We start from the raw sequence: 15,869 nt of genomic DNA, 5'->3' as shown, positions 1-15,869 counted from the left end.
AAAATAATAAAATATGAAGGATCCTAAAATATAGCCTTGCATGGCTGGAGATGGAAAAATTTAGCCCTGCACTATTCTTTAAAAAATTAATATTTTGGGGGGCTAAATTTTTAGCCTGAACTACATTTAGCCCTATGACTGGAGATGGCCTAATGGTTCAAAAATTGTGTCAAAACATGTGTAAAAAATATAGTTCTACGGATCCGCCCCATATATATATATACGTGGAAGAATTTGATAAGAAAAATAAAGCAGATAGCTTTCAACTTCTTGTTAACTCAAGCTATTCCTTTCTAGTTTGGTTTTCCACGACGACCTCATCGCACGACAAGTCGTTGATCTCATTTCCGCTCTCTGCGCTTCCGCTGATGCTTCGCTCTGAGCTGACTTCGTCGCTAGGGTTTCAGATCGCCTCTCGTCCGATCCGTTGGCCTTGAATCGCCGTCAGATTATATGGTATTTCCATCCTCCGCATTTATCAATTCTCTACTTGTTTATTTGTGAATTTCGGAATCGATTTTGAGATTTAAATTAAAATTTGCGGTAATGATTTGTTTTTTCTGTTTGCTTCTTGAGAAAATGTAGGAAAGTGTTATGATTTCTTATGTTTTTAGGTAATCAAACAGTGCATGATTGGTTAAGGTTGGACGAATTTGGTGAAATCGAACTTGATTCTACTGTTTCTCATATTGAACCTGTGTTCCTTTTTTTTTTTTGGGTGAAATTATGAACCAATTTTGAGATTTTAGATAAATACTTTTGGTAATGCTTTATTTCCTATTTGATTCTTGAGAAAGTGAAGGAAAACTGTGAAATTAATTATATATTTTTCAGTAATCAAACAATGTATGATTTAAGTATATTCGCACTTGATTTCAGTATAATTGAAGGATTGTTAATTAAAACCTGAAATTGCCTTATAATAAAAAAGTAGTATGAGTTTGTCATGTTTCTTTAAGATTTAGATTTCTCTACCTCATGCAAGTTCCCAGTGAACACCAATCCAATGAAATTTAAAGGTGATCAGATTTTAGTATACTTTAAGCCCTGACAAGAATTTGAAACTCAAATTTGTTATACCTGAAATTCTCTTATCCTTGTATTTTGGTTACATTTTTTGCCTTTGCATATTAAATTTTCTCTTTATCGTGGCATGATTAAAAAGGGGAAAAGGAGAGAAGGGCAATTTGTGAATCAGCATGACCTTGTTTATCTGCAAATTTTATGGCTAGGATTTAGAGTATACAGTGAAGTCTCAATTGATTAATATGCATATATGATCTGTGCACCCGCTGACTTCTAATAACGAAAAGCTTTTCAACAATATCTATAAAACTTACATCTTATTGATCTTAAAACATATATATCCCTGATAATAATTTTATCACTGATATGTACAGTGATGAGGCTGGTGTATCATTATGGTCTTTATAGGGATATCACCAAGGTTAGCCACCAAATTCCCTACATTCCAGAAGCCGAGTCCTGTTTGAGATTTTAAGTGAAAATGAATGGGATTTGCCTTCTGCAAGAATTCACCCAATAGCATTGAAATGGTTGTTTCAACAAGAGAAAATCAACAGGCCATTGTCTTATCATCTGCAGAAATTTTGTGGAAGGAATATAGCAAATGGCTCTGACATCATCATCCATGGAAAGAAGAGTGTCATGTGGTAAATGTTAATTCAATTGCAGAGTTAATAGTAGGAGCAATACTTTTTTGTTCTTATTGATAGGAATTCTGGAGAAAAGAAGGCCAACAGCATGACATAATTTCTGAAGTGAATCTCATGGGAACTATTATTAACATATTTCCAACTGTTTCATACCAGTGATGCTTGCGTGGTATTGGGAATGCTTTCCACAGTCTTTATTGTATATCAACAAATACAGTCCCCACAGATATCACAGCCGTCTTAGTTTTAATTTTTAAACTTTATGCTCAGTGCACCATGGAACTCTTTCTCATGATGACTCTTGGCTTGCAGGGACTATGACGGTGAGTAACTTAATTTTGCTGATTCCAGCTTTGCTTGCTGCCACAGGAATTTAATCAGAAAGGTTGTCTTCTTTTGTAGTTAATTATCCCTACGAGCTGCAGACGGGTAGTATCATGAATGTCTCTTAGTAATTGGCATTTTTTTTCCTTAATTTTTAACCATTATGCGGATCAAGTGCTCATTGTAGCTTTAAAACCATTATTTTCAGGTTTTATAAGGTGTGGAGAAGTCTTACTATTGGTGCTTCTTATAAATTACTGCTCGTTAAGAAGGTTAGTTCATCCTATTAAATTCAACCAACCATATACAATTGCATTTTTTTTTTGAATCTACTGCCACATTGGATGCTGCCAATTTCCTTTATTTGAATCTGCTGCCATGACCTATGCAGTCTTAATATTGGTTGCTTCATCATACCTGTTGGAGTTGTTTACCAGAATATCTAAGAGGAATAGAACTAGGGAGGAATTGATATGCACCATAGATTATTACCTAATGTCTGTAGTGGCTGACCTAGAAGGCCTAATTCTCTACAGTGCCTCATAGTGGCTATGAATTGTGGCCTCTGCCTATCAATGATCTTGGGGTGGGAATTTCCAATGCAAGGGACAAATGTGAGTTCAAAGAATTATTGGAGTTGGATGATTGTGGAAAACCTTGTAAGTGTCTCTAGCCGTCCTATGCTTAGCATCAAAATCTTTCAATAATCTTCACAAGCCTACAAATCATGTAATAGTCACATTGTTAAAACTGCATAAGGTTCCTGAGTGGATGAGATCTGTACTTGATGATTCTTGCACCAAATTATTTGAGCACGCAAATTCTACTTTTATTTTGAGCTCTATTGAATTCTTAAAGACGGAACAAATTGCTAGTGTAAATCAGTTGCTCCATGTGACCATTTCTATGTCTTGCATTTTGTGTTCCCTTGGTTTTTGTTCTTGTCTAGTGGGCACGTTAAAGGATTCAATTGAAGCTTTCCTTGCTTTTCTTTTTTTGTTAAACTCCAAACGTAACAATGAGTCAGTGTACTTTTGTCCAGTTGGTTTTAGAATGAAAACTGGCTGAAGATTTCCTTAAATTTCCACCCTTTGTCATTCCAGTCATGCTTGAGGATTTAGAAGTCGAATAGCAAGGAAGTGCGATTAACAGAGAGATAATGCAGCTATTTTATACATTGCAGGTGTGCATAAAACAAAAGTACACTGCCAACAGTCAAAATGAAAGTGCAGAAGAGCATAAAAGGAAGGTGGTGGTCACTATCTTGTACAATTCAGGAGAAGTTTGTGAGTATTTCATTCATGATGTCATCTGAGTCATCTCTATATACTAGACAGGGATTCTGGAGGATTAGATTGTTGGGATAAGAGATTGTTAGAAGAAATAGATCTTTTCTTTAATACTTTTACAGTAACAGATGGCAGCTAAGAAAATCATATTAGTGGTTCACAGAGTGAAAGCTCCTGCAGTTATTGCCTTTGTGATCATTCAGAATAGCTGAAAACTGAAAATGCATTGGAAAGGGCTGACTTTTTTTATAATCTTTGATTCTTGTCCAGAAAGTTTGTGCCTTTAACAGTTATCGTGTTAGTCACTGTAACCTTGGTTCCCATCAAACCTAGATTGTCAATTTTCAAATTACCCCCACCAAAGTTTTGATCCCTTGGCTTATCTGCATCTTCACCACCTTCAAAAAGCCCTGCTACTGATTCCTCTGCTCTGCCTTCATTCAGGATGAAAGCCATGGTTGCCCGCTCTTGTGAAAATCCCATTGCCACAAGCTGTTGGGCAAGTGCTTCTAGCTTTCTTGACATGAGATAACCACTACATTGTTCATGCAACTCCTGAGCTCACCGCTCTTTCTGTCATTGATGCTTCCTCTCATTCTTCTGACGGATTTTCTCTCGCTTTTCATTGTCAGCTCCCAGTACTGCTTCCTGCTTGGTAGGAGGATTAGATGCCTTGTCTTTATGGTCTTCTGACTCACCTGACCAGCTACCATTATTGGAAACGGAATCATACTCTGCTCCAGCAGCAACCGAGCTCCCAGAATGGTCATCTGTTTCATCTGTGTTGCGGAAACGACTATTACGGTGAAGAGGTGATGCAGAGGATGTTGGTGACAATTCAAGGGTATGGAATGTTCCTAAAAGTGGATTGTATGCACTAGCTGGGATCCCACTACTTGCATTAGCAGGCCCCATTGAAGGCTTTAAAGAAGGTGTCTGGGCTTATTATGAGAGTCAGAGCCAGTCAAATATATAAGTCCATGGAGATTGGAGTAACCTGACATATCTGAATTTGAGGGATTTGGTTAGTCATGATATATTATCTTTATCACTTTCTAATTTATGCAAAAATTAAAATGAAATCCTAGAAATAATATGTTTTCAGTTTTTACCGACTGGAAGGCAACATAAAAAATTGCCCGAAGGTAGGGCCCATCTTAGTGGTGAAGTGAGATGGAGGCCTCTCTCTCTCATTACATGATCTTGAAATTATCACACTAATAGAATGTTGCAATTATCATATTTATAGGATGAAACAAAGTAAATGATCACATGTACAGGATGGAACAAAGTAGTTAGGTGTTAACTGAAGTTTACATAAGAGAGAAACACACAATAACAATTGACATCAAATTGTAAGTTGCTTAGCACACTACATTTTTACGATAACTCGTAGGCTGTAGATTTGAGTTTCTTCATAGTTAAGTGTTACCATTTTTCTACATTTTTGTGAAATTACCATTAAAATTTCATTGTGATATAGCATTAACTAGTTCAATAAAATTTTGTATCTCAAAAGAAAAAGATTATGAACAAGAGCATAGGATTTTATAAGATTATGAAAAAGAATAAAATTTCTTTTGAGATATGAAATTTTATTGAACTAATTAATGCTATACGACAATGAAACTTTAATGGTAATTTCACAAAAATGTAGAAAAATAGTAACACTTAACTATGAAGAAACTCAAATCTACAGTCTACGAGTTACCATAAAAATGTAGTGTGCTGAGCAACTTACAATTTGACGTCAATTGTTATTGTGTGTTTCTCTCTTATGTAAATTTCAGTTAACACCTAACTACTTTGTTCCATCCTGTACATGTGATCATTTACTTTGTTTCATCCCATAAATATGATATTTCCAACATTCTGTTAGTGTGATAATTTCAAGATCAAGTAATGTGAGAGAGAGGCCTCCATCTCATTTCACCACTAAGGTGGACCCTACCTTTGGGCAATTTTTTAGCTGAAAAATTTTTGAATATTTTTTCAATAAATACCTACCAAAATTTTAAAACTTGAATTTTTTCAGTTTAAAAAAATTAAAGTGAATTGTATTTGCTATGGTAATGGGTGGAAATACAACAAGCCTTGAAAAGCTGATACTATTCATGTGAATAGTAACAGTCATTGCCTCACTCTTGCCCTTTTTCAGGGCAAATTGGTGGAAGTGCTCTAATTTAGACAGTTTGGTGCGAAATGACAAGAACTTCGAAAACTCGTTGTTGTGAAGTAAGGGTGTAAAATAAATATCACATAAGTTAATAAAAATAAATGAAGAAGTGAGGGTAAAAGTGTGAATTGATATGAAATAAGAATAATTTGTTGTGTACTTTTTTTTTTGGCAAAACAATCTTGTGTACTTATTATTGGCAAAATAATTTATTGCGTTTATGAAAATTTATTAATTAATAGTAGGAGAAGCAGAAAAGTGTTTGGTTTAAGGGGTTTTTAGTAATCATATTGGGGTTTATTCCAATTCTTTAAGGTGGTTTAAGGGGTTTTTAGTAATCATATTGGGGTTTATTCCAATTCTTTAAGGTTAATAAATATTGTAACGAAAATGAACTTTATTCTTATTTTGGTTGAAAACATTTAATAAACACGCTAAGGCTGCGTTTGGTTCATGGGAAAGGAATCTTGGGGATGGGAAACCAATTGCTTTCCCATGTTTGGTAAGTCAGGCATGGGAAAGCGTTGCCTAGCACATGGGAAAGTAGGAGGGAAAGTGAATCCTTCCTTCCTACTTGGGTTTCACTTTCCCTTCCCATGGGAAAGTAAGACTAACTTTTTTTTGACTAATTTGTCCTTACTAACAATTCATAATTACACTTTTTATCCAACAATTATTGGTATTTTTTTATTACTTTAATAAGGATACAATTGGGAAACTAAACAAAATTTGTTTTCCATTTCTACTCAAAACAAACATGGGAAAGGAATCACCATTTCCCATCCCTTGGGAAATGACATGGGAAATGATTTCCCATTAAATTTATTCTGTGAACCAAACGGGGCCTAAGGGACAATCAGACTCTGATTCCTTCCTATTATAATTTATCCTTGTTCCAATTCCTTCACAATACTATTGGTTCTTGCTCCAATTCCTTCACAGCCTGATTCATTATTGCTTCGATTCCTTCGTACTTCTAATTCTTTTTCATTCCCATTCTAAGTATATAAACAAGTCCATTCCTTCAGACAAAAAAGAAAAAGTCATGCCATCGCTCATATACCCTCATAACATTTTACTATATTTAAAAGGATGTGACTATTTGAACTCCTATTTTTTAAAGGAAAAAAAAATTTCAACGTACCTCCTTTAATAAAAGGGGAGAAAAAAAGGATGTAAAGTAAAATAAGTGGCAACAAGTTTTATTTTTTAATTTTTAAGAAAGGGTAAAATTGTGAATTAGGCTTAGTAGTTGCGTGGAATGAAGCAAATTGGCGCTCACTTGAGCGCGAATAGTTTGAACCATAATCGTTGCAAAGAAGAGAGGGCAAAAGTGTAAATATATAGACAAACGCGGTTTACTTTAGGTTGGGCAGTGGGCAGTGAGTAGTAGAGACCACCTAGAGACGTGAAAGCTACACAACTGGTTTGCGAGAGAAGTGAAGAAGAGAATGAATTGGAGTTGTGGTACCGAGCTCGTTTGAGCATACTGGAGGTGTGGTGCTGAGTTATCTCTTTCGTTGAGCACATGAGAACTGATAAACACCATTTCTTTTGCCTGTTGCACTATCTTTTGTGTTGGGTCGGCCATGCAAGGTGGTGGACGACCATGTAGAGTGGTTGGTGCTCATTCACGGTGATTGGATTTGCCATGCAAGATGGCGGGCGACCATGCAAAGTGATCGGTGCTCATCCACGGTGGTCGTAATCTGGTTCATGTATCGACACATAATAATAATATAATATTATAAGATATTATGATATGACAACCTATCGCAGATATTAAGTTGAGATATTATACCTATATATTTATGTTTAGATATTATTTTATTGTAAAATCACTAAATGAGAGAAGAGATTTCTTATCTTTTTCGAATGGTCTCAGCACAAATGAGCATGGAATTGAGGAGATGGAAGGCACATGGTACTGATCATGCCTAGACAATTGGATGAGGCTGCAGACTGGGTGTTTGTATTTGGAGAGAAGCCACCAAGTCCAGCAATGGTGGGACCTATCTTGAAAAGTTTTGGCAGAGGAGACACATGGGTGTCTTCATAGTTGCTTGGCTGGAGCAACATGTTGGGTGTGTTGTGACAGAGAAGGGCATTCTTCATGCGTCACAAGTCTTGTTCAGACCAAGAGATGAGGGACTGCCTCCAATCAGAACAGATTTTTGGGTGGACCTCTTGGTTGCTCAAAATGCTTCACGGTCAATAACAAAATGGTGAGAACGACATAGATCTTTGTTGCGTTTCCCACCTACGGCGCCAAATGTTAACGGGTGAATTCGTATCTAACGGATTAAGACATAATCACACACATAACACAAATGTTTGAGTGGTTCACCCATAATGGGGCTACATCCACTATAGCTTATAACTTTGTATTTGTATTTGAATATGGAGATTAAATTGTACATGAGAGAGATATGGAGAGAGAGAGGCTTGAGAGCTCTAGTAGAAGAGAAATAGAAGGCTTGGGAGAGCTTTGGACGGCTCTTGGAGAAGTAAAGAAGTAGCAGCTGATCCCCTTGCTTGGAGGTGGTGAGCTCCCTTTTATAGTCCAAGTTGGAGTAGACAAAGGTTGATTGATGACTGGGTCCTTTTGCATGGCTCCCCTTAATTTAGGGTCTTGAGCATTGAGAAAGCACAGGAGTGGGCATGGCTAGTTACTCCTTATTTGATGGGATGTGACATATGACAAACAAGTGTTATCCCTTAATTGGTGGGATTTGCTTAAGGGGAAAGGTGAGGTCAACATGATATCAACACCATGTAAGGAAATATAATTCAAAATTGATCAAAACATTAAAGCACTCTAAAGATGAATAGAACAAAATTATAGCCAAAACAAAACGACAAAGGAAACAAGTACTGCATACAGATGCAAAAACAAGAAGAATTAGACTTTCAAGTACACTACAGTTTCTAGAAATTTTTTGTATGTTATAATCTTGACAGAAACAAAAATATCATGAAATAAATAATGGGCATAAAGATCTGGAGTTCCTCACCGTACTGGTCGGAGAAAAGCTCCTGGAAAAGCTCAGAGGCATTAACATTAGTGTCGATCGGCTCCGGCTCCCCGGTCTTAACCCTCCTCCACCGGATCTTGTCACTGCCAACGACGCGCCGTACGAAGTCACAACCACTTTGCCGTCGCGACCCTTGACTCAAGAGAGAGAAAGAACGGAGTCCCCTAGACTCATGAGATAGATATGATTTTGGCAAAGGCTCTTTAAAAAGGGTAAAATTGTATTTTATATTTATAATTTAGACAGGCCCAACGAATATGGGCTTCCTTTTTGGCTAAATCCAAAACGAAATTTGATTCACATGTATGAAAACCCAAATTTGATTCACACGTTTGGCTAAACCCGAACAAAATTTGTATTTTATCAGATGCGATTGTCATGGTCAAATTGTGTTCAAGGTTCTGAAAATTTTCCCACGGCATATAAGGATGTTGAGGCAGATTCATTATTGCTTTGATTCCTTCATACTCCAGTTCTATTTTATTCCCATTCTAAGTACATAAACAAATCCATTCCTTCAGACAAATAACAAAAGTCCTGCCATCACTCATAAACCCTCGTAACATTTTGAGAAGGATGTGACTATTTGAACTCCTATTTTTTAAGGAAAAAAAAAATTTCAACGTACCTCCTTTAGAGCACTTCCATCAGTTGCCCATTGCCATGGCAAGGTGGGGACTAGGGCTGCCACTATTCATGTGAATAGTGGCTGCCTTAGCAATGTTGGTTTCCAGCAATTGCCATGGCAAAGGGCAAATACTATTCATTTTTTTTGTTTTTTTCACAAATTTGTTTACCTAAATAATTAATTTGGACAATATTTTCGGATAAGATTTTTGGGTTCCTATGTGCATTGGCGGACCCATAAATTTTTTAGTGGAGGTGCAATATTGACTAAGTATGAAAAATAATTTTTCGGAATAATCATTTTCTCAAGATAATTTTTTGCGGCTTTTGTTCCTTACACATCAAATAACAAAACTTGATTTTATGGGATTTTAGTATGAAGTATATATTGACTTAATGAGCCATCATTTTTTGCCTAAATCGTATTTTGCACTAAAACCAATTTTTTATATTTTGATTTGGTGGGAATTTGATTTTCTAGTATTTTTATTTGAATCCAAATGGGGGTACTTCCTTATTTACATTGTAAACTTAAGTAAATGGAGTAATATAAAAATAAATAAAAGTAAAAGGATAAATACATTTACTTAAATGTTGAAAGTGAAGAGTTTTGGTAGGTATTTATAGAGAAAAAAAATTTCAGAACTTTTGGGTATTTTTTAAATATTTTTTCTATTTTTTTTCATTTTTTTATTGCATACAAATTGGATGCCGTTGGATTGGAGGAAAAAATCATATCGGAGAGCCCAGGTGCTGACACGTGGAAGCTAGCCATTGGGGGTACTGTAGCGGGCCCGTCAAACACGCTGACATCAACCTTGCCCTCGGGCCAGCCCAGGTTGCTGGGTCCCACACTCTGCCGGGGCAACTTTTTGTTGCTGGAAACGGATTTTGCCTCCTTGCTGGAAGTGCTCTTAATGAAGGGGAAAAAAAGGATGTAAAGTAAAATAAGTGGCAACAATTTTAATTTTTTATTTTTTAAGAAAGGGTAAAATTGTGAATTAGGCATAATAGTTGCGTGGAATGAAGCAAATTGGCGCGAGAAGTTTGAAACATAATCGTTGCAAAGAAGAGAGGGCAAAAGTGTAAATACAGACGAAACGCGGTTTACTTTAGGCTGGGCAGTGGGCAGTGAGACGTGAAAGCTACGAAACTGGTTTGCGAGAGAAATGAAGAAGAGAATGAATTGAGAAGAAATATAGCCGTTGGTTGTAAACCCTAAATCCCCAAATCCATATAACCCTAATCTCTCTCTCTTTCTTTCTCTCTCATTCACATTCCCATTCTGATTCTCAATCACACGCTTCGCTCTTGGCCAAAACCCACTTGGCAGAAACTGAAAAACCACGCAATTTACTTGTTCAATTTTTCTTTCTTCGTTTATACTTGAAGTGTTGATTTAATTGGTTTGGTGACAATGAGGCTTGAAGAGTTGAAGCTTAATCTGAATTCTTTGAACAATTGCAACCACAAGGTCTGTGAAAAACTCAATCCCGCCCGTTCTTTCAAGCGTCCACGTTCCTCCGCTTACGATTCCGATTCCGATTCCAATTCCGTTCTTTCAAACGCAACCACAACATCCGATGAGATTAATCTGTCGCCACGAAGGGCCGCTCGGGTTGCAATGCTGAAGGCACGGTTTGCAGGTACCATCTTCAAAGCCAAACAAGAGGTTCTTTACAGTGGCTCTAATGGTCTTGAAAACACCGAAGATGAGATCAAGAAGTTTAGGGCTGCCGAGATGATGAAAGCCAATGAGTACATCAAGGAGCAACGGCAACGAGATAGAGAAGCTGCTCGGCTTGCCCTCGAAGAGATGGAGAGAAATGTTGTCATTGATGATAACTTCAAAACGATGAGAGACTTTGAGATGTTAATTTCTGGCGCCAATTGCTAAGAGTATTGGAGACTATTAAGCTAAGAGTATATGGATAGATAGATAGCTTCAAGTAATTAGGATTTTTACACATAGGAAGAGGCTGCGGAATGTACAAAGTGCTAATGAGTAAGTCTACTGTCTTGTAGACATTTCCACTGTCTGTCTATATATTTTCAAATTATAGCAATGAAAGAATATTTTGTCTCTTAACTTCCAAGCTCAAATTATAAACTGTCTGTCGGATTTTGTCTCTTAACTTCCAAGCTCTAACAATCTAGGTTAGATGGGAACCAAGGTTACAGTGTCTAACACGATAACCATTAAAGTCGCAAACTTTCTTGACAAGAATCAAAGATTATAAAAAAAGTCAGCCCCTTCCAATGCATTTTTTCAGCTATTCATGCAATCAATGATCACAAAGGCTTGCAGGTGCTTTCACTCTTTGAACCACTAATATGATTTTCTTAGCTGCCATCTGTTACTGTAAAAGTATTAAAGAAAAGCTATATTTCGTCTAACAATCTCTTATCCCGAAAATGTAATCCTCCAGAATCCCTGTCTAGTATATAGAGATGACTCAGATGACATCATGAATGAAATACTCACAAACTTCTCCCGAATTGTACAAGATAGTGACCACCACCTCCTTTTATGCTCTTCTGCACTTTCATCTTGACTGTTGGCAGTGTACTTTTGTTTTATGCACACCTGCAATGTATAAAATAGCTGCATTATCTCTCTGTTAATCGCACTTCCTTGCTATTCGACTTCTAAATCCTCAAGCATGACTGGAATGACAAAGGGTGGAAATATAAGGAAACCTATCAGCCAGTTTTCATGCTAAAACCAACTGGACAAAAGTACAGACTCATTGTTATGTTTGGAGTTTAACAAAAAAAGAAAAGCAAGGAAAGCTTCAATTTAATCCCTTAACGTGCCCACTAGACAAGAACAAAAACCAAAGGGAACACGAAATGCAAGACATAGAAATGGTCACATGGAGCAACTGATTTACTCTAGCAATTTGTTCCGTCTTTAAGAATTCAATAGAGCTCAAAATAAAAGTAGAATTTGTGTGCTCAAATAATTTGGTACAAGAATCATCAAATATTTTAGCAATGTGACAGTTACATGATTTGTAGGCTTGTGAAGATTATTGAAAGATTTTGATGCTAAGCATAGGACTGCTAGAGACACTTGCAAGGTTTTCCACAATCATCCAATTCCAATAATTCTTTGAACTCAAATTTGTCCCTTGCATTGGAAATTCCCATCCCAAGATCATTGATAGGCAGAGGCCACAATTCAGAGCCACTACGAGGCACTGTAGAGAATTAGGCCTTCTAGGACAGCCACTACAGACATTAGGTACTCCATGGTGCATATCAATTCCTCTGATCAGATATTCTGGTAAACGACTCCAACAGGTATGATGAAGCAACCAAAGGAGATCCAAAATGCATTAGTCTACATAGGTCATGGACTCATGGCAGTAGATTCAAATAAAGGAAATTGGCTGCATCCTATGTGGCAGTAGATTCAAAGGAAAAATGCAATTGTATATGGTTGGTTGAATTTAATAGGATGAACTAACCTTCTTAACGAGCAGTAATTTATAAGAAGCACCAATATTAAGACTTCTCCACACCTTATAAAACCTGAAAATAATGGTTTTAAAGCTACTATGAGCACTTGATCCGCAGAATGGTTAAAAATTAAGGAAAAAAATGCCAATTACTAAGAGACATTCATGATACTACCCGTCTGCAGCTCGTAGTGATAATTATTAACTACAAAAGAAGACAACCTGGAATCAGCAAAATTAAGTTACTCACCGTCATAGTCGCTGCAAGCCAAGAGTCATCATGGGAAAGAAGGCAACTGTTTCATAATTATTAACTACAAAAGAAGACAACCTGGAATAGCATTACCAACACCACGCAAGCATCACTGGTATGAAACAGTTGGAAATATGTCAATAATAGTTCCCATGAAATTCACTTCAGAAATTATGTCATGCTGTTGGCCTTCTTTTCTCCAGAATTCCTATGACACTCTTCTTTCCATGGACGATGATGTCAGAGCCATTTGCTATATTCCTTCCACAAAATTTCTGCAGATGATAAGACAATGGCCTGTTGATTTTTTCTTGTTGTAACAACCATTTCAATGCTATTGGATGAATTCTTGCAGAAGGCAAATCCCATTCATTTTCAGTTAAAATCTCAAACAGGACTCAGCTTCTGGAATGTAGGGAATTTGGTGGCTAACCTTTGCGATATCCCTATAAAGACCATAATGATACACCAGCCTCATCACTGTACATATCAGTGATAAAATTATTATCAGGGATATATATGTTTTAAGATCAATAAGATGTAAGTTTTAAAGATATTGTTGAAAAGTTTTTCGTTATTAGAAGTCAGTGGGTGCATAGATCATATATGCATATTAATCTATTGAGACTTCACTGTATACTCTAAATCCTAGCCATAAAATTTGCAGATAAACAAGGTCATGCTGATTCACGAATTGCCCTTCTCTCCTTTTCCCTTTTTAATCTTTCCATGATGACGAGAAAATTCGATATGCAAGGGCAAAAAATGTAACCAAAATACAAGGATAAGAGAATTTCAGGTATACCAAAATTTGAGTTTCAAATTCTTGTCAGTGCTTAAAATACACTAAAATCTGATTGGTGTTCACTGGGAACTTGCATAAGGTAGAGAAATCTAAATCTAAAGAAACAGGACAAACTATTCGAGGATCTCAACGGAACACTAACTCATCCTCCTTTTTATTATAAGGCAATTTCAGGTTTAATTAACAATCCTTCAATTATACTGTAGTTGTACCACAGTTAATTAACAAGCCATGAGAAACAGTAAATCTAGTGCGATTATACTGAAATCATACATTGTTTGATTACTGAAAAATACAAAATTAATTTCACAGTTTTCCTTCATTTTCTCAAGAATCAAATAGGAAATAAAGCATTACCAAAAGTATTTATCTAAAATTTCAAAATTGGTTTATAATTTCACCAACAAAAAAAACAAAAACAAACACAGGTTCAATTTGAGAAACAGTAGAACCAAGTTCGATTTCACCAAATTCGTCCAACCCTAACCAATCATGCACTGTTTGATTACCTAAAAACATAAAAAATCATAACACTTTCCTACATTTTCTTAAGAAGCAAACAGAAAAAACAAATCATTACCGCAAATTTTAATCTAAATCTCAAAATCGATTCCGAAATGCACAAATAAACAAGTAGAGAATTGATAAATGCGGAGGATGGAAATACCATATAATCTGACGGCGATTCATGGCCAACGGATCGGACGAGAGGCAATCGGAAACCCTAGCGACGAAGTCAGCTCAGAGCGAAGCATCAGCGGAAGCGCAGAGAGCGGAAATGAGATCAACAACTTGTCGTGCGATGAGGTCGTCGTGGAAGGAAGAGAGACCTTGAACGAGAGGCGAGACGAAGAAGAGGGTCAGAGATGGCAGAGAGAGCGTAGGACACGTGGACGGTGGGAGATTGAGGACTGAAAAGAAGCAGAGCAAGCAGATGGAGCCGCTTGCTGAATTTGAAGCATAGTCATCTTCTGATGTTTGGTAGCGTTGGAGGTGCTGTGACTGCGAGTCCTCCAACTACATTTTGCGAGTGTGTGATGCGAAAGTGTTTGAATTTTGGCGCCAGAGAATTTCGGGTTTTATCACACTAGCGTAAAAAGGGCCCAAGTACTGTTCAAACCTGCCAAACAAACTAAACTAATCCCATCGGTTTAATTTGTGAGTTGAAAAATTGTGTAAGTAGTTGCACCAAACAAAATAGAATTTGTTTTTGTGCAAGGGCATTTTGGTAATCAAATTGGTTTTGATTCCGATTCTTGACAATAGTAAACGGTTTTAATGGTATCAATTTTATTTTCATTTTGATTCTTAACAATAGTTACGGCTTGAGTGCTGCTAAACAAACTTTAAAATTAACTGAGTACTAATTTACCATAATATAAAATGACCAAAAAGAATATATGGAATTGTAAAACAAATATAATTTTCATAAGTACATCATACTCATTATATTCAACCCTAATCAAAAGATTGCTTGAGTTTCCCCCTCTCTTTTTTGTCATTAATTGACGTAGGGCTGGAAGGGGACGTTAGGAGGCTTCACAACAGGATTTAGTCATTTTGATTATTTTAATAGTTTTTTCCTTGTTCTTTTAAGAGTTTCTTTCCTTTTTCCTTTTCTATTACCTATTTTATTAAGGTTTGCAAAAACTATTTAAACAACTTTTAGGATTGTATTTTGTTAACTTTCATATTATATTCTATAGAAAATTGAGAGCTTTTCTCAAATCTCTGGTGTTCCAGAATTTTATCAAGGACTCGTGAACCCTTTTACTTATAACTTCTATTGTGTCATTAATTCTTACCAAAACATATTCTCTATAGTTTGTGTTGTCGTACATCGTAATTTCAGCACTCTGCAACATGGTGCTTTCGATTATGTTCACAATTTTTATTAAAATTGGAATTAATATGAGCATATTGCAAGTAATATGGCCCCGAGTGTTCTACTACTTTTTGCAATGTTAGAGATATGCAGAAACTCACTTTTCAGCTCGGTCTAATATGTACTATCCTCTACAGGAACAATATTCTGAACTTGAAATGAATTGTAAGCATCACGCAGAAAATGGAAGCTAGAAGAGTAATTTGTGCCGAATTTCCCATTTGTCCTTTTGTGTTTTTATAGTCTCATAGTTATACGACTCGTATATCAATGAAAAATAAAAACAAAAATTATGACAAAAACACAAATTTCTGAAGTAAAAGCTTTGCAAACAC

General features: G+C 36.3%; 2 long non-coding RNA genes across 13 annotated transcripts; one reads left to right on the top strand and one right to left on the bottom strand.

The window, feature by feature from the left end:
- The first annotated feature begins 254 nt into the window (after positions 1-254).
- On the top strand, positions 255-5,686 carry LOC110771313 (uncharacterized). Of its 12 annotated transcripts, none has more exons than XR_015825766.1 (9): positions 255-456; positions 1,401-1,673; positions 1,833-1,999; positions 2,079-2,272; positions 2,537-2,659; positions 3,184-3,286; positions 3,734-3,788; positions 3,922-4,313; positions 5,448-5,686. It is a non-coding gene; the product is annotated as an uncharacterized LOC110771313 (long non-coding RNA). The 12 variants fall into 12 exon arrangements; XR_015825778.1 differs by lacking the exon at positions 5,448-5,686 and having other exon boundaries at positions 2,079-2,105; positions 2,209-2,272; positions 3,922-4,371; XR_015825771.1 differs by lacking the exon at positions 5,448-5,686 and having other exon boundaries at positions 2,209-2,272; positions 3,922-4,371.
- A 6,337-nt stretch (positions 5,687-12,023) lies between these two features.
- Positions 12,024-14,641, bottom strand: LOC148297408 (uncharacterized). Its single transcript, XR_015836543.1, has 4 exons — positions 14,317-14,641; positions 12,842-13,324; positions 12,601-12,664; positions 12,024-12,473 (listed from the first exon to the last, which is right to left on the bottom strand). It is a non-coding gene; the product is annotated as an uncharacterized LOC148297408 (long non-coding RNA).
- Positions 14,642-15,869: the final 1,228 nt, after the last annotated feature.

Source organism: Prunus avium, chromosome 1, assembly GCF_965620075.1.
Source record: "Prunus avium chromosome 1, drPruAviu1.hap1.1, whole genome shotgun sequence".
NCBI classification, from domain to species: domain Eukaryota; kingdom Viridiplantae; phylum Streptophyta; class Magnoliopsida; order Rosales; family Rosaceae; genus Prunus; species Prunus avium.
The sequence above is the reverse complement of the archived record's forward strand: the minus strand, read 5'-3'. Positions and strand labels throughout refer to the sequence as shown.